Here is a 24828-nt window from a genome sequence, read left to right on the forward strand (position 1 = left end):
ACATTTATTGAACATAGCTTTAGTAAGCTCCCTGTTCCGAGTCAGGTCTGTGCATGTTCCCAAAGAAAGTAACGCGGAACATAGAACCTGACAGTGGCGCCCAACGAAGAAGAATAACCATGGCCGAGTTTCAAGAAGAACCTGTGCTGCCTGCAGAAACGGCTCAGAATCCAGAAATGTCAGCTGCCGCCCTGGAAGGATTTGGTTACATCGTCCAGACCATGCGACCATGCGCGCTTCGATGAAACCAGAAGCAACATTTAATGGAAACTCACCGGTAACCAGTTTTTTGGAAAAATTGGATGACCACTTCATGCTCTACCCCTTGCACGAGTTTCAAAAAGTTACCTTAGCTACCAGCGCTTTGAGGGGCCAAACGCTTAACTGATTCAAATGTATAGGCAGAAGTCTCTTGGGTCAAGCAGGAAGTCCCACCTATACATACGAGAATTTCAAGACTTCCCTAGTAAAAGCCTTCCCTGTCGTAAGGGATCGTGCGAAATTAGAAATGGAACTTTTCAGCATATATCAGCAAAGAATCGAAAATCTCTCAAGCTTTATTTTAAGAAAAATTTACGTCTTCAAACTCTTGTATGGAAACCGTCCGGATCCTGAGATAATTCAAGTGATTTTGCCGAGGTTACTTCTCCAAGTGCAAGACTTTATTGAATTAAGGAATCCGACTATACTGGAAAAATTATTTGAGCTAGCAAACCAGTCTGAAAGTAGAAGAACGGCGGACATTGAAAGAAGACGCCAATATCAACAACGAAACCAATTTGGTGCGCCAAGCCACAGCAAAGTGAAGCACACGGCTACGGAAGCGAAGCGAATCAGTGGGCAAGGAAACCCGAGCATTCAAAACAGCCGGCGAACGTCGACAGTTCAATAGCAATCCAGGAAAAAAGTCTCAAGGCCAGTGGAAAAAGAAGGAAAGCATGGAAATGAAAAATGATTTAAACTAAAACGGATTTCTGCTGACGGGAGGTTGCGGAAATCCGAAGGCCAAGAAAACCCCTCTTCCTTCAAGTTAAATACAGTAATGGTGAAAAATTTGACTCTTCCGAAGATTGATGTGTTGGTGAATAATATCACAGCCACCGCACTCCTGGATACAGGCGCGCAGTGTTCCTGTGTGGCAGAAGATTTTTTTAGGAAGTATTTTCGGAAATACCGCATATATAATTCGGATAATACGACAGTGTTAGCGGCGCAAGGAGAAAGATGTAAGTGCATAGGTAAATTACCATTATACATCCGTATCAAGGACGAACAAGTAAAGGTTATGGTTTTCATAGTAAAGAATCTGCAAGCACATATTATCTTAGGAATAGATTTTCTTTCAGAGGCACAAGCAACGCTGGATTTTAATGAAGCGTCCCTTAAGCTGACGATGAAACCAGTTCGAGAAGAAAAGGCTGAACCGCCGATGTTAAACCTTGACCGCCTGCCTAATGAAGAGCAACGAAGAATCCGACAAGTGGTAAGTGAATTTGCTTCGTTATTTAGTGATATTCCAGGATTTACTCAGGTTACTAACCATAGTATTGACACCGCAGATTCAATGCCAGTTCGCCACAAAGCATACCGGTATGATAAGAATAAGGAAAAAATTATAGAATGGCATATCACCGATATGCTACGTAAAAAGATCATAACGCCCATCTCAAGTAGTTATGCTAGCCCGGTGGTTTTATGTATGAAAAATAATGACTATCCATTGACACATCCAAAAAGGTGGAGATTCGCGACTGAGTATCGTAAATTAAACTCCATAACTAAATATCCGGTATATCCGTTACCTATTATTGAAGAAATTCTAAGGAACATAACATCGACCAAATATATGACGACTTTAGACTTAACGACTGGTTATCTTCAAATAGGGGTTAGGCCTGAGGACGTGCCTAAGACTGCTTTTATAACCAAGTCTGGCACTTATGCATTTCTGCGTATGCCGTTTGGCCTTTTACGGGCACCGGCAACATTTCAGCGATGTATGGACATTGTGTTAAGGCCTGTTCTTGGAAAGTCCACATTTATCTATTTAGACGATATCATTATTACTAGTGATAATCTCGACCAACATGTACAGGATTTAAGACAGGTGTTTTCTTTATTAAATGAGGCCGGTCTAAAAGTTAATGTCGAAAAGTGCAAATTTGCAGTCCCTGAATTAAAATATTTAGGTTACAAAATATCTCAGAAAGGAATCGAGACAGACGAATCAAAAATAATTGCTGTACAAAAGTATCCGACTCCAAACACGGCGAAGAAGCTCTCTTCTTTCCTAGGACTTTGTTCATATTATAGGTCCTTTATAAAAGATTTTGCAGCTATTGCTGAACCATTGTTAAAATTAAAAAGGAAAAAGGCAAGATTCTCGTGGACGGCCGAAGCCAATAGTGCGTTCGAAAAATGAAAGCAAGCATTAACGCAAGCCCCTGTGTTGAAATTTCCTGAAAAGGATGAGAATTTAGAAATTTCAGCGGATGCTTCAGATTATGCGGTAGGAGCGGTACTTTCACAAAATGAGCAGCCCGTGGCATTTTTTAGCCGAACTTTAAATCAAACACAAAGAAACTATTCCGCGACCGAGAGAGAGGCACTTGCAGTTCTGTTAGCAGTGCAAAAGTTCCGAGTCTATTTTGGAAAGGCGCCAACTGATCATGCGGCGGTAACTAGATTGTACTCAGGGAAAAACTTATCCCCAAGGTTAATAAGATGGGCACTCAAGCTACAAGAATATAATTTGGTAATCAAGCATACCCCCGGAAAGGAAAATATCGGAGCAGATGCCCTATCCAGAATTAAAATAGATGAAGAAGGTAATACTGTAAAGGTGGCAATGCTCACAGCATGTACAATAAATTCCCGGAGAAACCGTAATAACCGAACTGGGTAAGGATCTTGAGTTTGGAAGCATTTATGAGTATTTAAAGGATCCTGAAAATTTTAGCCACCAAGATATTGTGGCGATAAGAAATAGGGCGGCCCATTACGAACTAATAGATGGTCTATTATTTTATACAAAAACTACGAATTCCAACAACGAATTTCGACCTGTTATCCCAGCTAGTCTTAGATTAAATATCCTGCAGGAGTTGCATGACAGCCCTTTAGCTTCTCATGCTGGTATTCGAAAAACTATACAACGCGTACGCGAGGCAGTCTATTTTCCTGAACTGCAAAAGTTAACAAGTGCGTATGTCCAATCTTGCCCAACATGTCAAGCAGTTAATTATATTAATTTCCGCCCGGCCGGGTTTCTAAATAGTATTAAATCCGAATTTCCAAATGAAATAATTGGCATCGATTTATTGGGCCCTTTCCCAAAAAGTCAGTTAAATAAAAGTCGCTATCTCCTTGTTATGGTTGATCATTTTAGTAACTGGACCGAAATTGTTCCCTTAAAACGAGCCTCCGTGAAATTAGTTACTGATTCTATTTTAAATAAATATATTTTAAAATACGGGGCGCCCCTAAAAGTTATATCGGATAATGGCCCTCAATTTGTAAGTAATGTATTTGAAGACATGTGCCAAAAACTGGGCATACGTCATTTAAAAATGGTCCCGTATCGGCCGCAATCAAATATAGCGGAACGGGTCAATAGAAATATAGTGAAAATTATCCGTAGTTATGTTAAAAATTTTCATAAAAGCTGGGATAACTATGTCAATGAATTAGCTTTCGCCCTTAGGACCGCAAAACATGATACAACGGGCAAAACTCCTGCTGAGTTATTTTTAGGCAGAAAGATTATAACGCCGTTAGATAAATTATTTTATGTTCAACAAAGAGCCCCAGAATTTAAAATGGGTGATATAGAAAAATTAATTAAAGAAGCAAAAAAAAGAATACTGAAGTAGCACAGAGAAAACAGAAGCTTTATTATGATATGAAACGACGGGGAGTAACTTATAAAGTAGGGGATGAAGTGTTAAAAATTAAGCATTCACTTTCTTCAGCACCAGAAGATAAAACTGCCAAATATTTTCCACGATTTGAAGGACCATATGTCATAGAAAAAATAACTCACGCTGTAGTGGTGTTAAAAGCCAGAAATGGTGAAACGTGCTCCGCAAACATTGATCAAATAAAACCCTACTATGATCGTAATAAAATGCAAATTTTCAAATATCTTTTGCAGGATCCGGCACGGCAGACACGGCAGGCACAAGCTCCAGAGGTGGAACAACGTCAAGCACAGGGACAAGCCATTAGAAGGCAGGAGCAATTGAAAAGAAAGTTTTCCCGCTTGAAAATTGAAGGTAACAAGAAAAAGAAGCCGTTCCACCGTCCAGAAAAGAGAGCTCACGAACACCCCCAGAATGAAGAAGGGAGAAGTACGACGAATCCAAAGAAAGCCAGGAGAAATAACGGCAACTATAACCCGACTCCCAAACGGAAGATCAACTCATCGGACAGGACTCTCCGCAGCAAATGTCGCCGAACTGCGGAAGGGCCACCAGCGGCGGAGGAAAAGTTACAAGGAAAATTTGAACGGCCAGCAACGAGGTCCAAGCAGGAACGCGAAAGAAGTGTCCCGGTTCCGCCAAGACCAGCTGCCATCAAACGGCCAAGACCACAGGCAGAGGCGAAAAAGAAGGTATTCAAGGGTGACCGAACTGGAGCAAAAAGAAAGCTTCTAGAGGAAGGCACTGAAGGGCGAGCCCGCACAAGAAGGAGGATAAATCAAACCAGAATCTGCGCTACTTTCCAGGACTGGGCTCAGAAAACAATGTCCGAATATCACAAAGATAAGTAAAATTTTATGTTACTTTGCAAACTTAAGTTAATCTTTCATTCTTACTGCAAGTGGCAGATTTCAAGAAGTTTTACCTCATGTGAGGTCTACCTTTATCGCCAAAAGGGCGAGAAATGAGTTGTTCCCGATTTTGGTATTATGTTTTTCAATTACTCGCGCGTAAAACTAAAGTTGATGTATAATAGGATTGTGTAAATACTTAAATATTGTAAAAGTTATTGTATAAATTTTATTTAAAACATTCTAGCAAGAAAGAAGTTTTAGTCTGAAAGACTTTTTGAAATGTAGTATTTCAATATAGAAAGAATTGGCACTTGCTTTGAAAAGAATACAAGTTAACAATGTACTACTAATGTATGTTTTAAAATGCGTAAAATTAACGGCATGTTAATATGTTCTTATATACAATGTGAACTGTTATTTTAAATGTTAAGAAATACTATGATACGGTAAAAGTGAACGTAATGCAAAAAAAATTTTAAAACTTATTCGTGTGATTAAAAAAAGACCAAATTATGGTGAATATGTGTTAAAGGTTGAATGAATGTAGTTAGGCTCTCTGACGCTACACTTCAGAGTTAGCCACTTTCAGAATAGTACCTCAGGGTTTAGAGTTGAAGATAGGGTGTGTTACGAGGTCTGGTTATGTTGAATTTTAAGACGTTAGTGTTTTGATTGTAGGAGGCAGTGTTGAACACGTATACATAAACACATTCGTGTTTGGTGTTCTTTTACAACACATGTCAGAGAGCACGGGGAGAGATAATTAAAATAGTCATGAATGAAATAAGAATGTTAAGAGAAATATAAATATGCATGTTACTTGCCATTTCATTGTGTAACATTTCATTAAACTAGTTTTCCTTCCAGATCTCTGGAAGGAACCAGATTTGAATAAAAGCTCCTGTTTAGATGCAGTACAGATGAAAAATTGGGTGTCCATGGAGCTGCTATTGTAAAAACAATTTTTTTTTTTTAAATTTCTAGTTTCTAGTGAGAAATGTTTGTAAAAGATTGGCCTCGCGTTAGATTCTAGAGCTAAAGGTTTTCAACAAGGTCGTTTTAGATCTCAGTTTCAAACTAATTAACTCTGGCGGGAAGTAAGTAAGGATCTTAAGTTTTACTAACGTTTATTTTATTTTAAATCTTTACTATCACTTCTTATTTTCTACTTCCGGCCAGAATTAAAAGCGTTAACTTATTTATGCAAAATTTGTCTGGCGAACGCCAAGTACTTAAGTTGTGGCTTTTTGCCAAGCGAGAGAAAGGAAGGAGTTAGTCGAAGCAGGCCGCTTGCCTTAGAAGTTTTACTCGGTTGCTGGTTGCCTTCCAGGCCAGAGGTTTAATCCTCATGATAATTTTAAACGTATTGTAGTGTTAACAGTTATCTGTACTACATACGGCTTCCTGTTAATATAAGGCCAATCTTCCACGTTTATTATTCAAATTTTAAGTTAGAGTTTAGTTATATTTTTATATTCTTACGTTCAGACCACAAGTAGTTGGTCTCTGTATTCCGAAGTACGGAAATTATTGTAAAGAGTGAAAAATAAAGGGTTTTGTATACCCTTCCTGTGTATCCTGTCTACTTCCCACATTTATTGAACATAGCTTTAGTAAGCTCCCTGTTCCGAGTCAGGTCTGTGCATGTTCCCAAAGAAAGTAAGGCGGAACATTGAACCTGATAAATTTAAGAAATATCAAAACTGCTAAAATTTTTGGCGAACTCTGCTGCAGGTCCCGAGACACCAACTGTGGTCACGACCCACAGCTTAAGGTATTTGCCTACGTTCGGAGCACTTTTTTTAAAAAACATAGAATTCTGATGAAATATATATTTATTTAGTCAAAATATGATATCAAATTATGAAAACAGGTAAATTTTTAGAATATTTTCATAAATTTTTTAAATATATGCAATTTTATGCACATTTTTAGGAGAATTTAACAGTTACTTTAAATGTCGTATATTTTTTCCCACAGCATATATTTTGATTTTATTTATACTGTATACTACTACAACACTCATCTGTGTTATGAACTAAAATGTTTATGATATTTCTAAAATTTACTAAAATATGTGTAATTACATGAAAAAACACAGTTTTTTGTGAAATATTTCTTATCGTTTTATATAGAAATACTAATAAAGCAATCAAATTAATAAATATAACTTAGATTGTAGCTTAAAACCTAGTAAATAATATAGAAAACACTTTAGTGAAATTTAATAGAGATATCTTTAGAACATTTTGAGTAATTACATTTCTTGTATGTAAAAACACTAGAAAAATTAGTTTTCCAGAAAACGCATTTAAAGATTTCACATTAAGAGAAAAACTGTTCTGTTGTATTTATACACTTAAAATTCTCCTCATTTGTACATCACACACTCCATATCTTTATACTTAAGTAATTTTGATTTCCTATTTAATTTTAATTTTTTTCTGGCTATTTTCGAAATGAGCGACGAATGACATTTCGAGTTCTTTATTCTTTCGTTATCAATTCCAAAGTAATTTTTAATCATTTCTTGTTCAATTGATATGCCTAAATGTTCAAACACAGGAAGTAATCCGAGATACCCTGAATTAAAAATTAAAACTTCTATATATGCGCCCAGCAACGTAGTGTTTATACTTAATCGCAATGTTTCCAGACCCAGTTCAAAAAATTAAGGCATATAATTATTGCCAGAAACAAAAAAAGTACCCAGAATTAAAATGAAATGTTTGGGCACAATTTTTTACACACAAACAGGTTAAAAAAAAAAACACGGATAACAACATTGTTTACCTTTAAGTTGAGCTTTTTAAATGGCACTTCCGTCTTTCTGCTTTCACTTCCAATGCAGTTAATTGGCTATATCTTCTCTTCTAATTATCACAAAAGTAAAAATGAACCATTTTCGGAATCCTACAAAACTGACCTTTCAAATTGGCCAATTAAAAAAAATCGCATTTTTTCGCCGAAATCGTGTTTTTAACGTAGGCAGATACCTTAAAAAACTCTGTTCTAGATTAAAACTTCCCAACCTGCCTCAATTCTTTCGGGGTATTCTAAGCAATACATTCAGAAAACTTTTGCTACATTTATCCCACAAGATCTGAAGCATTAAATAAGTCATATAAACATGTAGTAAAAGAACTGTATGCTATTTCAGAAAAATACATAATAAGGGAATTTTATTTACTCCGAAATAACTATAACGAAAGAAATGTTTTTATAACTTAATTTAAAATTTTTATTTTTTTGGTAAGCATTCAAAATTTGTAAAAATATATATTATCCTTCACAATCGGGTGTCTTATACTGATATATATACACTGGTTTCCTAAAATAGCGATGACTCGTTCAAAAATAAGCCAAGCCGTATAAGATTTGAATATGTTGTTAACTAAGAATCGCTGTATATTATGTACGCAAATTAATGGCGCTGCAATCGAAATACGCCATCTGCGAGGAGCATAATTGGATGTTTCAGAGCAAGCCTGTAAATTTCGCTGTGATACTGAGATTAATAGCCAATTTGTAACAATAACCTCCAGGCATAATTTTCCCGGAGAGCTACTGGGAGACTACAGGCAGGACAATGTTAAACTGAAGTGGCCAGATGGCTAAATGTGAGTCTTTCTGTGGTTCATAATCTTTGGCAACAATTTCTAACTGCAGATTTGGCATCCAGGAGGTTCAGCCAAGTACGGCCAATCGCTAAGGTGAGCTCTGATGACGGATATTTGTTGCCCGCACGAAGGAATAGAACCTCAAGTCCAACTCAACTCATATCTTCTCTTGCCACAGCCACTGAAAAGTTGGTGTCAACATAAACCGAGAGTAGAAGGATTCACAAAGGAGTTCTGTGGTGGACATGTCAACATGTCTATTGGGCAGCTCATCAATGGAGGGTTGTTCTCTTTACGAATGAGTCCAGGTTTAGCCTCCAAAGCTATAGTCGGTGTTATTCAATTTGGAGAGAACCAGGAACCAGTTATCATCCATCAAACATCCGTGAAAGAGATGTATACGGAGCGGGAAGTGTCTGTGTTTGGGGTGGTATCTCTCTGGATGGGCACACAGACCTCCATGTCTTTCCATATGGAACCGTGAATGCGCAGGGCTATAGAAGTGAACGTCCTTGATGCTTATGTGCCCAGTTATGCCAGGGCAGTAGGTGATAATTTCTTGTTACAGGACGACAACGCTAGACCGAATAGGGCTGTTATCGTGCATTCTTTTTTTCAGCCGCAAGCAACTGACAGCATGGAGTGGTCAGCGCGATCAGCTGTCCCGAATCCTATGGAGCACGTTTGGGATGCTTTATGAAGACGTATAGCTGATCTCAGTCCTCCTTTTTAGACCCTTTCCATGCTTGCAACTGCTTTGAAAGAGCAATGGCTCTCACTTCCTACAGAACTGATAGACTGCATAACTGACAGCATCGCATATCGCTGTGTGTCTTGTATTGCTCCTATGGGAGATCGCACTCCATGCTGAAGGTAATTTTTACCAAACTGACACATCCGATTTTTTTCATTTTATGCATGTTAATTTATATAACAATATAATTGTCTGGTAATTTCATTTCATGTTATTTATTACCTTACTATGTGCTGTACACTGTGGGTTAGTTTCATTTAATTCTACATGTTACTTCGTAATAATTCTACATGAGTAATCGTCATGTTTGTGATTTTTCCTTAATTAATGATAACCAGTGAATAATATATTTTCTCCCTCCTTTCCGCATGTCTTCATGGCGCAACTGGAAGCAAGCTTGGTGAGTATTCTAGAGAACTGGAGTTCGAATCCCAGCTAGGGCACTGCGGATTTCTTCAGTTACCTGGCTTTGAAAAATTCTACAAGACTCTACAATGGCGCCCCAACTAAAAGGTGGTGCGTGATAACTCGTCATCCTCCCAGGATCTGGCCATTGTGTCCATAATCTCCAATCGACTTTCAAAAGTGTTAGTATATAAAGTATTTTCTTCCTCATTCGTGGTTTAACTGGAAGCACGCTCGTCGTGTATTCGGAGCTCGAAATGTAATTTTAAATGACTCAATACTCAATTTTATACATACAATTTTCGTACTGCAGGTTAAGCATAGACAGAAATTTTAAATCAACATTTGCGACAAAACGGTTGTTATGAACATCACAGGCTAAGAAATTGTAAAACAGTTTTAAAATGAAGTACGAAAAAAATTCATTTGGAATTTTATTTTTAAAATTATTTTGATAACACCATTTATATTGCGCATGTTCTTTGATGACGAGCTAGGAAATCAGTAATTTTTTCATGCAGATGCAATGCTTGAAAAAAGGTGAAGTTCTCATCATAACAGCACGATCAACGACTATCTTATATTATCTTGACAGCAGCTGTTCCCCTCCGAAGCATTCTATTACTTTTAGAAAATATTTCATTTCGGATTTACATGCATATAATTTCATAAGTATTTCTCAGTAGAAGAAAGTGCTTCGAAAGATTCAAGAGAAAATACATAAGACATGCATTAGTAACATTTTATTCTGTATGTGTGATTTGAAATGCAGAATCCTAAATTCACTTTGTAAGAGCATCCATATGATCCATAAATTCAGTAAGTTAATAAAGGTACACAGAGTAGTTTTTAAATTTTTGTCCGATTTCTCATGTAGCTGAACCTATTGAAAGTTAATGCTTATAGAATATTATCTCATAAATTTTTTATCTCACAGCATTGAGGAAAAACGTTAGGTGTCTAATATTAATCAAGTAAATCAAATGATACATATAAGTACGTCCAAGAAACTGGTGGTTACGTTATATTTTCATTAATTCTGATCAATAACGCATCTATGAACGATAGAATTCGATAGGATCAATTATATAAGAAATCAACAAAACATTTACATCTCTTTTATATAAGAAATCAACTATAAAATTATTTGTGATAGCTTTCATACAGGTTGAAATATGACTATTGGCTGTGATTTATTTTTGGCCTGTGTAGTTAAGAATCTAAGGCTGTTTAACTGCATTACTTTTTTATATTCTTGAAAATATTTTTCTTATATTTCGCCCTTCTCTTCTAAAATCAATACTTCTTTTCATGCAGTATGATATCATATTTCTCTATTGACTATAAATTATTTTGCTTAACTCTCTGAAAAGGATACTGAGATGCCTGTATATTAGATGAATTTAAACGTACCTAAACGTTACGCAAAAGAAATAAGCATCTGCCTCTCCTCATAAAAAATTAAGTTAAATGAGTAATTCTTTGATTCTTTTGAGAGAATACAAATTTTCCTGTAAAGGACCCAAATTCTTCAGCTACTTCATTTTCTAAAGAGATCTATAAAAGAGCAGACATCGTAAGAGGGCAAATAGCGCGGAACAATTATTATCAAGCCGAGAAATGGTGTCGTTCGTCGATACTAAATGCAGGATGAAGGTAAAGACTTGTCTGAGGTGCGAATGACTGTAATTAGTGTGAGGTTGCTTTTCCAAAGAGAGAGTAACCCTTGTCAAATAATAACTGTAATTTGATAGTTAAATGTCACGCTAATAAGAAATAATTGTTACTGTGTTTAAGAGCTAGTAATTCAACTGAAAGTTTCCGAAGAATCTTCTCTTCGAAAGATGGTTGAGGTTTCCGTAGCGTAGATCTTTCTGAGTTATTCTGGAAACAGTGGAAGTAATTCTTTGGAAAATGATCTCCCATTTGGAGAAGTTATGATAAAGTTGCACTGATGATGCTTAATCGGTTCAATTAGCTCACAAGTATGTCGAGATACAAATCCGCAAAATACCGCATTTTATAAGTAATATATGCTCAATCATTCAAAAGCTACTGACGCGACATCTCCAACTAAAACTTTCACATTCTCTTTGCTTCTTTCATATTTTTTTAAGGAAAATTCAAATTACTGCAGACAGTGTTTTGAAATCGGGGATAAGACACTGAAATCTTCTATATTTTGAGTACTTTGAAGTATGAAAGAAGTAGCGAGAAATGTACAGAATAAAATTTTATTCGTCCCCATCTGTTTAACTTCTTTGCTCAGATTAGTGTTGGGAAAGCAACAAGAATTATTATAAAATGTTTAACTTATTTCATAATGAAGATGGGAAGGAATCAAAAACTTTTCTTTCAGTTTTCCGCACTTCTTCCGTTACTTATAGCAAAATGGTCTAGAAAGAAATATACAAATACTGAAAAATTTCCATGAAAAATACACATAGACTTTTCAAAACTTAGTTGATAATTTGTATCGAAATATTACAAATTTTCCAGATACAGAGAGATTCGATAGTTGAGGTTTAAGTACTTATTTTTAATAATATTCCACGTTTTCATAACTTTTTGATTTTGCTATTCGCTCAGTTCCTTCCCTTTATTTAACTCTCTACTTTTATACATCTTTCAGTTCTGTTTTCCAGTTTATATAAAGTAATATTTTAAGCAGAATCGTGATAACGTTGCCAAGCTTTAAATAGGATTTCTTCTTTGTGTCGTTAATGGACGCAGATTTATGAATTTGATGCATTTTTAAATTCGAGGAAAAAAAAAGACCTATAGAATGTGAAAAAATATTCTACAAGTATGTTTTCATGTTTACAGCTAATTTGAATTGGTTTCCTCTATATGACTTTCTTTTTTTTTTTTTTCCAAATCATCAGACCTTGCTTGACTTTTGGTTTCTTCTAGATAGCAAATGGCATATTTTAAAAAAGGCTTCAGATTATGTGGGTACTTTGCATAAAAACAGGTCTATAAATACGCCCTTCTGCCAGAGGAGATAATCTGTAGATGACAGGTGTGATCAAAGGGATTCTCCGAATCATTCAGGAAATATCAACCCTGAAATTATTAAAACTAGGAGCATTCATGGAATCGGTTATTAATTTCTGGTGCTCAACCAAATTACATTATATAAGTAATACGACTCAAGCGATAGACAAGGCGCGATCTTGATTAGCTGTGGATCTATTATTGACCAATATCTAATTTTCGCTATAATAAAAAATTTTCTGTATGTATCACACGACCATTATCAGGTTAGATTAGGTTAGTTGAATATGGTAAGGTTCAAGAGAGCTATCTGCCTAAAGGGAGGAATGCCTTCCTGGAAAGCTTTCTGAGCGAAAGCAGATCCTGTTTCCATTACATATTTGGAAAAATATGGAAACAATTATGCAGCCAGCATTTTTTCCCTGGGATCGAACACAGGTTAAACTCCCAGAATTCAGCACTCTTAGCCACTCGGCCACTGGTAGGATGACTACTGTCCGCATACATGTCTTCATGGCGACACAGCTGCTCACCCAGTGGTCTCCTGTCTCCTGTCAGCAAACTTCAGTTTGGATCTCATGAAAAATGCAATTTTATTTTATAAAACTTAATTTCCAGTTGCAAATTTTTTCCAGTTCTACTAATACCAAAGACCGGCACCAACCCTGCGTCAGACCTGTGGCCGACCCTGCGTTAGACTTCAAGATTCTAATCTCAAATTCAATGACACCCTCAAATATCTCGGCGTCATCTGGGACCGCGGTTTAACTTGGATTCCCCATCTCCAACATCTGCGCAGGAAAACAAATGCAATAGCTCTCAAATCAAGGCAGTTTCAACCCACTAACTGGGGACAAAACTCGTACATTACCAAAATCTTTTATCAAACAGTAGTCGAACGCATCGTCCTTTACGCTGCAGCCATCTGGTCCACACCCCACACCCATGCAAGGACGCAAACAAAAGCAACTTCAGATTATACAACTCCCTTTCTCTTATGATGTGCAAGGGCTATCGCACTACAGCCACAAACGCTGCTATTTTCTTCGCAGGTTTTCCACCTCTACACCTGCGAGCGGAGCACTTACAAAAATTCTACAAGGACAGCTCTGTGACGTATGAACGACACAGCACAGCTCCTCACTTACATCCTGATCGCAAAGGAATCGGCATGCAAATCACTGTCTCTACCAGCCAACCTCTCATGATCCCCGCAAATGCCTACACATATTACACAGATGGATCCAAAACAGAAAACGTAGTCGGCAGCGCTTACTTACTCTATCACCACAACCAAAAGATTTCAAGCTGGAAAGGCGCACGAGGGCACAGAGGCCAACGAGACTGCAGACGTCCTGGCAAAAGAAGCTGCCAACGGAACCGATGCCCACCCAGAGAACATTCCAGCTCCGCCGTCTCATCTAAAATCAATATTGCATCAAGTAGTCCTCAGAGAGTGGCAACATGAATGGAACACAAGTGAAACAGGTCGCCGTACCTATATCTTCCTTCCAAAAATGTCAAAACGAAAATAATAGCCCTCCTGGACAAATTGCCCAACAGGCCAGTTGAAGTCATTATCCTAGCAGCTTAGCTCAACACATGCCTTAATTATATTTCTTTGCGTGCTTAAATTTTGCTCTTGCCCTCTTCGTTCTTTTTTTTTTTTTTTTTTTTTTTGCCATGTACAATTTTTTTCATGTTTCACTAAACTCCCGACGCAGCCTCTTGGGGGCTCCAGAGAGTTGTTGCCTCTAGATAGGGGAGGGCATGGGACATACGCCTGTTTACCTATGTTAGACACCAGGCGTCCTCGTCCTCCGTAACCTGTAACCTGCAGATTTTATCCTCTTACTCATTGGCAGTTTTTAGAATTACTAAGATCCTATTTTCTGTATAGGAAAGCAGAAAAAGAGAGTATTATTGAAAGATAAAAAAAATGAGCTTTTAACTGCGATCTGGTCATTATAAATGTTAAATTGCTATAACCAAGGGACCGGTAGCGCAGTGGCTAGCGCATCGTGCAGCAGCAGCACAAGTCCAGGGTTCGATATCCGGGCTGGGCAAGGTTGACTCAGTCTTTCATCCATTATTTTCCATATCACTTGGGTCGATAAAATGAGTACCAAGTTCGCTTGGGGACTAAACACTGGGGGACCTGCGACAAGCTGACCACTTGTTCAAGGCATATGTTCACGCACCCCGGGCCTCACGGTCAAGAAAGCAGATTTCGGTCACTGCAGGCCTTGGCCCACTAGGGCTGTTATGCCACTGAGTTTAGTTTTAGTTTTTAGTTTAGTTATAACCTAGAATGAAGTTTTATATCAAAGTTTGTTATCCAAAGGGGCAATTTGTCCAGGAGGGCTATTATTTTCGTTTTGACATTTGCGTCGTCCCATATAAAACGGTGTTTCACTGTTCAAACTGTTTCCACCAAATTTTAGAACCCTGCATTATATTTAAAGAAATTAAATAGTGAAGAATGCGCATATATGTATGTCTGTTTTTTGCAATGTGAAAAAACAACTGTACCTAGAGAAATAAAATTTTGAATAACGTAGTCCTCCATTCGAATATGGGCATCTGAAGGCCCAAATTTGGAATTTCAAATCTGTCTTATTATCTATTTCACATTTTGTAAAACTTTAACGAATTTTTTGATTAACAAACTCAACGATTTCAAAAAAAGCAATGGCAACGCTGTACGAAAAAAAAAAAAAAAAAAAAAAAAAACCTTCAAATTCTTTAAAAATATCAGTTGCAGTCATTATAAATTAAATGCATTTTAATTTTAATGAATTAGATGCATTATTATAAAGTAAAATGAAGATTAATATAATTAAGAAGTAGAACTATTGCTTTTAAATAATCTAATTTGTCGATCAGTAACAGACTAGTTAAATTTCAGAGATAATTAAAGATCTTACGCTTTGCCGAGCGGCAACACTTTGAGAATCGGCTATACGCTTGGAAAGTAAATTAAATTAAAATATTTCACGCTGTACGAATACTTCTCAAGACGTGGTGGAGACAATAATTTTTTTTATTGATTTTTCTAGATTTCTTCTGTTCTTCGTTCGTGAGGTTCAATGCGCGATGTACGAGTTTTATTCCTCCAAGACATGAACTGAAAATAATACGCAACTTTCAAGATATATAAACGATTTTCAATATGTACATGCATGCTGTTATTGTTTCGTCTCTCTTCACTAGCTTTTTTCCCCTAAAATGAAGATGAGTAGTACCTTAGGAGTATATAGAGCATGAGTAGTACCTTAGGAGTAGAAGTGAAGATGAGTAGTACCTTAGGAGTATATTGAATAAAATTCTAACGGTTGACTTTTAAACTAGAAAGTGTCGAATACAGTATTTGTGTAGTGGGATACCTTGCACCCAATAAACAGAAAGAAACTGAACAAAGAATATCGCAGTTACTTGAGAATTCTTCATCACCATCAAACTGAGAGAGTTTTGAATTCTATTTGGAGCAAAATCTTTACATATTAGCTTTACATAGAATCCTAATCTTAAATATTAGGCATTACGTACTTCCCGTCTAGACATTAGCAAAAATATTTTTAGTGCTTATTCACCCGTTTCATTTCTAGATACTACATAAGTATTTAAATTACTGCTTGAAATTGCGTGCGCGTCTTTATTCGATGAATTGCTCGTTAAGAAACTTGTAGACCAAAAAGTTTTTAAACTTAATTTACTGTTCTAGAGATAAACTCAACTTCACATTTGGAACACTAAACGATTTAAAGACAACTCTTTATTAGCTTTTTGTGGCTCTTTATCAGAAAGCGCCTTTAGTCGTACGTTAAATTCATTGCGTAGCTAAACTGTTACCTTCACCTCTGCTAGTTGCTTTTGAAGTATCACGGAAACGAAACTGCCTGTGATTTAGATTCTGCATAAAGCAGTTTGATCTCGAATACTGCTCGTAATGCGGAGAAATGACAGTTTAAAAAGACAAGGTCAAAGAAGTGTCCAAGAGTACCTAACTTTCCTGGTATTCCTTCGGTCACCCGCGAAAGGAATTTGCACACAATAGGCGCTGGCACGTGTTCTGCTAGATGCATGTTTTCCTAGTAACTACTGCTGGGCCACATAGAACAGAATGTTTTGCAGTGGATTTCCTATTGTCTTTAATGTCGTGTTCTGAAAGGTGAAGGAGGCTTTAGTTTTTATTTATTTACTTTTATTTTATTCATTTTTTTAATCGAAGGAAATTTAAACGCTATAAATTTCGGAAAATAGCTATTGATTTTAAAGATAAAGCAGTTATACTTTTTTTTAACTGCTTCAAAGAGTTCGCCAAACATTAAGCTGTAAATGTGAAATCATTTTTTATCTTTTATTTTTGTTTTTGGACCATATAAGAAAACAAATAAACTGAAACTAATGTAAATATAAATTCACTATTGGAAGGTATTAGGGGAAGAAACCTTAAAGAATACTCAGAGAATAATGCTTTAATATCCAATTTTAAGAAAATACTGCTTGAGATTGGAAGGAAATAACTCAAATTTCTCTCTAAAAATGATTTAAAATGCATACTTGAATGAATTCGTGAAAAGAATTCGCTAAATTTATAGCAATAGCCTAAAAATCAGCATGGACTGTATTTTCCACAATAAAATTACAGTTAATTGTCCTATTAAGAAGAAAGAACTAATTTCCATTTTTAAACTTTCTTTATATTTTGGGAAGATTGTTACGAGCTTGAAATTCGCATCGAAAAAGCAAATCTCAGATCACACAAGACGAGCGATTTTGATAGAATCCATAGTTTACCAGCCAGTTCTTAGTTCCTCTACAGTAGTTTCAACTTTAGTCCAAATAGAGTTTAGAATTTCTCTCTTAGAAAATTGAGAAACAGCAAGCTCTTTTTACAACTCGAACAATAAAATTAGGTTTAGTTTCCAGTTAGACTGTTAGTTTTCTGAGCTTTCAATTTAAACTGATTCTTTTTCAATTAACATTTAACTGTAAAAAATCTAAATTATTTTGAATTGCTTTCGCACAGGTAGAGATGGATATTATGGTTTTTGATTTTTATACTATCTACCAGTTAATAGTACTCCGATAAAAGCTTGAGATTTAATTTTAGATTTTGAATATTTAGTTTCCATATAAGTCCCACTACATAGCTGGAAGAGGACAATGGGGAAGTTAGGGAGGGGCAAGTGGATGTCCCTGGGCGCAGCATCCAAGGGGCGCGATATTGATACCACGAAATTTTAGAATGAAATGTTCTTCATTCTTGGCAAACAGGAGGAGACACGAAATCTTCAGCTGTGCTTAGGCGCTAACCCTAGTTGCGGAATAACTTATTGTGTATTCTGTTTAATTAAAGACTTTCTTTGTACGTATTTAAAAATTTTTATTTATTTACTTTTATTTTATTCAAAATAATTTATATTAGATTTTAGTTAGAAATCTTTTTTTCGCTTACGCTATGAAGCTAATAAAACCTAAATTAGTTTATAACTCATTCCATTATAAAATTTAGCTATCTAAAATATTTGAGATGGTAGAATTTGTACTTTAGAATTTTACTAAATTTCTCAAAACGTAGTTTAACGTTTCTAATTCTTTTTAATGACTGTAACTTTAAAAAAAAAAATGGCAGAAGTAAGTGTCTGATAATATTTAGTCACTTTAACATTTCTGAAGGTTTATTTCTTATCAATTCGGAAACATAATATAGAATGCAGTGATTATATTATTTCATGAATTAACAAATCGCTTAATTAAAAATTAACAACTGCACGGTCTTTGTCCCAGTATATTATTTATAAAATTTCTCTATTTTCTAAGTGTTAATAGTTATAACATGAAATCTAAAATGGGAGGACTATCTCAGATGTCAACTTAGTACTTCTTATATGATATTACACCCTCAATCCACGTTAACTTTAGTCTTTGCAAATGTCTACACGAGGTTTGATGGAGGTATTTTTCTGCTCAAATCGGCGAATCTTAAATAGTCCTAGTAATAGGTTTGAGGGTAATCATTCCCCGGACAAGGCTATCGATTCGTGCTGCGTATAAAAAGCAGAAAAGAAAATGATTCGTCTTCGCCGGAGGCTGTTCCTCCGCGCCAATCAAAATCCAACAAATCTATCCTCTGCGCTAGGAAGTTCTGCACACGACATCGTAACTTTGGGGAAGTTGGACGTAAAGGAAAATTTACGGCACCCAAAATAAGGGAATTGACCGCCCGTCAGAAAAAAAAAATATAAAACGATAGTTTCAGCTTTGAAGTCAACCATCCATGAAGAAAAACACCATCAGTATTTCAAATTCAGCATTTTCGGAGGATCTTCGAAAGATAATCATCTACTACTTCAGCCACGGTATTGTAAAGTTCAGTTGAATGCAGTAACATGCTTTCTTCATCGATTCTGCTCGCAATAGTGAAGGGGGGTCACATAGCAAAAAAATTTCTTCAGAAGTCAAATTCGATCGACATTTAAAGAATATAGACCAAATCCTCCCAAATTCGAATGATTTCCTTTGATTCAACCCTTAGTTTTAAAGTATGTAATTTCTCACTAAACGCACTTGAATTTATTCTAGATATTTCTTCTTGGAAGTTTTGTAAATGAAACAAATTTATTGTGCATGAAGGCATTCTTGTATCGAAATCCGATATTACTAATTACTACCACGTCTTTTTTTTTTTTTTTTTTTTTTTTTTTTTTGTCATTCTTCTTTCTCCAAAACACAAATAAACTAAACTAATGTCAAAACCGCCTCCACTCACTTTTTTAATGCGATTAATTGAAGGAACTTAAAGAATCCAAGAACATTTAAGCTCAAATAATAACAAAAATAAACTTGTTGTTAAATATTAAAGATTAATATTTTTACGGTATAACAAGTAATTCTCTTTATAACACTTCCGTTCAGTTAAAGAGGGCTTTTCCTGATTAATAAGGGGATAATAAAGAAATGATATAGTCTTACTGAGTGTTATTAGTCTTTCACATAGTGAACCAGCGATTTCGTAGTTGCGTTCATCCAATCAATTACTGGATTGTTAGCTGCTCTATAGGAAGCTGAACTCTGAAAAATTAGCTCTTAATATACTACAGCTCACATCTCTTTTATTGTCATAATCATAAAACAGCCAAGCTGCTATAAGATAACTCCTAATTTCTATCCGTATGAGTCCAATGCGAAATTTGTGATTCTTCCCCCAGATTCTTTCTCCTTTGGTCACTTAAAAGGCTCCTCGTGTGTATGGAAGCGTGCTTCCGCTTAAAATTCGATTTCAAGCGAGATATGAACGAAAATAGATGTCCTCATGAGTTTCTATCTTCGAACTTTCTTGATTCCAGAAAATTTTGCCTTCGGGAGAGGTCCAGTGAACTATTCTCTTTGCTGCTTGGTCGTGGGAACAAACAATTGTTGCCAGAACTTTCAAGGTCATACATAGCACGTTTGGCTTCACGAAACGAAATTGGACTTGCTCTAATAACTCAACCGATACAGTTTCGTACATAGTAATAATGGGTTCGAATTGCGATCAAACTATATAGTAACTGTTGTACTGAAATCAGAGTAAAATGCACCACCAAAAGTTTCAGCAGCTAAGTTTAATACACTCTATCCCTGAAAGCATTTTACCAAGTTTTATTTTGGGCATTTGTTTTTCTGAGGAAAATATCCCTCGAAGAATTTTCCTTGTAGATATTTTGTTTTTTAATGTCTGCTAATCATGACAGTGATACCTACTATGGTAGTAGCATACAAGTTAAACAGTTTTACTGAGAGTTCGTCATCAGACCTCAAGAAAAGCATATTAAATGATACTTGGATTGCTTAAGGCTAAACTTAAACCTAAACAGTTAGAACATAGCTTAGAATTGGTGTATAGGCTGAAGGATGTGTAATAATTTAATTAAGTATTCAGTTTAATAAAATATTCTTATTAAATGAGCATTTCAGATTTCACCTATCATTTCTAATGATACAATGTTTACTGAGATAGATGAGTCTGCTTGAATATCAGTTATGAGGCTGCTGACGAGTTTGCTACCTACTTTCAAATGTCACACTTTTCTAGCGAGTCAAGCTATAAAAATAGCTCTCTGATGGAGTTATAAATTGAAAGAAATTGCTCAGTTTTCGATGAGGTATACATTATTAACTTTTAATTTGTCTGTGTGTTTATATTTGACAAACTAGTATTCAGATTTATTAAGAATACTTCAATGTTGATTTTCAAAATAATGCAAAGCGAAAAATTAGCATAATCTCTTAAAACAACTGATATGACTTATGTGAGGCCCACATATAGTAATAATATAGTATTGTCAAAAAAAAGGTATGAGATGTGAAATTCCATTCACCATTTATTATTTCCTTCCCTTTTGAATTTCTAAACTCTTAGGCTTAAAATTATCTCCACTTTGAATTTGAGGAAATTTCAAGAGCAATGTTCTTGAAATTTTTTAAACGAAAAAGTAAATAAATGAAATCACATAAATGAAAAAATTTGAAACCACTCCTTAAACATGAAGTGGTTGTAAGATTAAGGTAGGTCAAAGGCATTAACGTAATTTTATGTCCGTCATTTTGCAACAAATGCATTGAAATTAACTTTCAACAAAAGTATCACTTTCTAACAAAGGCATCGCTTTCTAACAAAGACATTCATTTGATTCCAAATCAGACCTCTGAGTAAAGTTTTGTCTTCGGGAGAGGTCCAGTAGACTTCTACGCTGCTTAGTCGTGAGAAGAAACAATTGTTACCAAAACTTTCAAGATTTATGGCACGTTTGCCTTCACAAACAAAATTGGATTTGCTCTGATAGTTCTACTTATGCGGTCTCTATAATCGGTAGAATTATCAGATAGGTCAGAACTTATCTGATAGTTCTACCTTCGATAGCTCTGGAGGTTAATCCAAAATATTATTTCGGAATACTGCTCAGTAAAATGTTTTGATTCAGTAATTGTCTTTTGTTAAAATTAGTTTTATCATTAGAAAATGCACAGAATACTGCTTTCAATTCCGCGAACGAACTGGAAGGTTCCTTAAGAAATTACACTGTGCGGCACAAATTAAGCTTTTGTAGGGAAAAGTACTATTCGCCACGGTTTTGTAGGTGAGAGAGCATCACTTCCATCTTATTAACTTGCGCAACTTAAAATTTTAATCTGTCTTTCCGATACTATTGCTTTGTGAGCATTTAGAAACCTACACACGTCGTGCTCTTCCAAGCATTTCTGTTTCCCGGCGGCCTTATATTTTACACAAGTCGCGTTAAAGAAATTCAGTGGCCCATGCCGAGTCACGTACAAGGAATAGACACTGTCGCATCTTAATCAATGAAACAACGAGTTTTCTTAGAAGGGGAGTTCATAAGATTATTCATTATTAGACGAAAAGACTCACTTGTAATAATAATCAGTTAATGCCTTCAGGATATTGTGTGAACTGATATTGATTTCTGTGAAATCAGCATCTTTTCCAAAGAAATTTAGATTTGCTGTCTTGGAGCATTAACAAGCAGTATGGTTCCATCCATTCAGCCGTGTCTTTCCAACTAGATGGTTTCATCTGCAGAAACGCGTTAAGAGAACTAACTTTATCTTTGACTATAATTTATCACTTGCACATTAGTATAAGAAATGACGCAATAATTTAACTTCTTTTTGTAGAATATTTGAAGGTTCCATAGCCTCTCCATCAATTTTGACAAGAAATGATATCTTACTGCTATTGCAGTAAAATTTCTCGTCAGAAGTGGACTGAGGTAGTCCGGGATTCATTTTTCATGCTATCTTTGTTGAATTGAGATATTTTTGCTAGCTAATGAAAAAGATTTGTCCATTGCGTTTAAATTACAGGAGTAAGTATATTTCCCTGTAGCTCTTAAGTTAAAATAAAATATGACTTCTTATTACACAAAATTTCTTTTTTATTCGGCATAACTATTTGAATTCTACTTTAAAAACTATGTCGATGAACGCACTAAATATGTGTCACTTTAAGAGGTGTTAAAAGTTAAATTTGATTTTGTACTGCGTTCAAAATCATCGTTGGACTGGTTTTAGTACAGAAAGCTCTAATTGTTTTATCCGGAACTCCACTCAGATATGAAACACGTTGTTGAGACTAGATTAGCTGCGTCGAGAGAATATGTAGGCTGTCTATCTGAAGAAGGATGCCTTTTTAGAGGAATTAAGGACATTGCGCAAAAGAAATTTGTTCGCAGCTATATGAATTATGGGGTCCTCATAAGGCAGATAGCTCTGGAGTACTCTGACATATTAAATTACCAGACCCTTGCTTTGCGAATTATAGGTTTAGAAAGCTGCACAGGTTTCTTCTACCGTTAAGTGTTAATATAGTTCTCGGGGCTGTAAAGTCATTCCATTTATTTCGTTGAAAAAAACTAAGTAATTTTATGTAATAGGGCAAATAGCTTGTTTCTGAAACAGCAGCTTATCTATTAAGTTACAGTTAAAACTTAACATGTATTTTACGAAGTTTAAATCAGTAAGAAAGTCACAAAGGGCAATTACTAAATAATCTAACGAGATGCTCATCTGAAAACTAATTTTATTTCTCTACATAATCTTCATAATTATTTATACATTTGTACCATCGTTGTATCAGTGCTGCCATACCAGCTGCCATATAGAAAATTCTTTGGATTGCTGTCTCAACCATATTATGGCTTCCTTTTGAGCAATGATATCATCTGCAAAGGATTTGCCTCCAAGATGTCTCTTTAGTAGATCAACTGCTGCTGTTATTGTTATAATGTACGATATATTTCTGGAATCAATTTCTTCACCTCTACGTTATTGAACCTGCCTCCATCCGAACGTTCACTTTGCCTGTAATTTGAAACAGCCTTGAGAAAATTTCTTGTGCTATTTGTACACGGCTTAATGCGACAAGCACTTCTTTCTGCAAAAGAATCGAGTTCCATTACGCATGTTCAGCTGGTACTTAGTAGCTAATGAAGTTAATATCATGAACTACTACGATTCTGCCACATATTAATACATTTAAAAAGTACTCAGTGCTATTTTTAAGTACATCTCCCCAGTTTGTAACTTATTTAATGAAATTTTCTGGAAGCACCTAGTAGATTATTTAATATATTAATTCCTTTGAAAACAATAGTTACAATTTTGGCTATAAATATAGCTATAGATATTTCGATGTAATTATAAATGTTTAACTTTTATAATGATGGTAAAATCATTATGATTAATTCGATTTGAGCGATTTAAAAAAATTAAATAAAAATAGAAAAAATTAAATAACTCTAAACCTTCTATAATAGATGAATGACAGTAAAAGTCAATGCATTTAGTTACGTTTTCATAGTATGCCAAATATATAATTAATACTAAGTTCTAAAAAGATCATTGTATTCCTAAACTACTTCTTTAGAGGCGTTTCTTCGTCTGTTTCTTGCTAACGTCACTCTTAAAGCAAACGTAGTAGAAAATCTTAAATACGATAGAACTAGGAACGTGGAAATGAAGTTTCCTTGTTTAATGTCTAGTTTTGTAATTACGTCTGTTAACATTTATGCAAGTCTCAATTATAAGTTTTCTGACTTTTAATGATTTTTGTGTTTAATTATTATTTGCTAATTATCTAACTTTAGATATTTCAATTTCGGTGATACTACGTCATAAGAACAAATTCAACTTTTTGCATAAAAAATAAAAACAAACATACGTAGTCAGTCAATATATTTTAAATTTCATTCAGTTTAATTATGCATTTATTTATATTTTAGTCTCATTTCCGATTTGTTAATACAGTATTACCCCTCGTATCGGAGGATAATGCCTTCCAAGATTTACCGTAGATAAGGCATAATAATGAGAGCTATGTAAAACATATATTTATGTAAGAATATAAACACGGTCAAGCAGAACTTATAAATTATGCACTAAAAGGTATTAGTAACATTTAATTAAGTATACTGCACATATACTTACATTACAAAGTAATATAGTGCTTTGTAATGTACAGTGTATTACTACTATATTACTTAAGTACTATATTACTTTGTAATGCAATATGTCTTTGTTATAGTGTGTGTATTATATATGATACACGCTATATTAAAATTATTATTATTACGTGGTATATTACAAAATAATACATGGTATTGTACAAAGTAAAGTAATTCTAAATAATATTGTACTTTCTTTCTCAGAAATTGTTACGAATTTTGTATATATGGAAATACTCTTAGTGAAATTATATGTAAAACTGCAATATC

Source organism: Stegodyphus dumicola, chromosome X1 (genome assembly GCF_044657685.1).
Source record: "Stegodyphus dumicola isolate Sdum_Otavi_A_Nest chromosome X1, ASM4465768v1".
In the NCBI taxonomy this organism is placed as follows: domain Eukaryota; kingdom Metazoa; phylum Arthropoda; class Arachnida; order Araneae; family Eresidae; genus Stegodyphus; species Stegodyphus dumicola.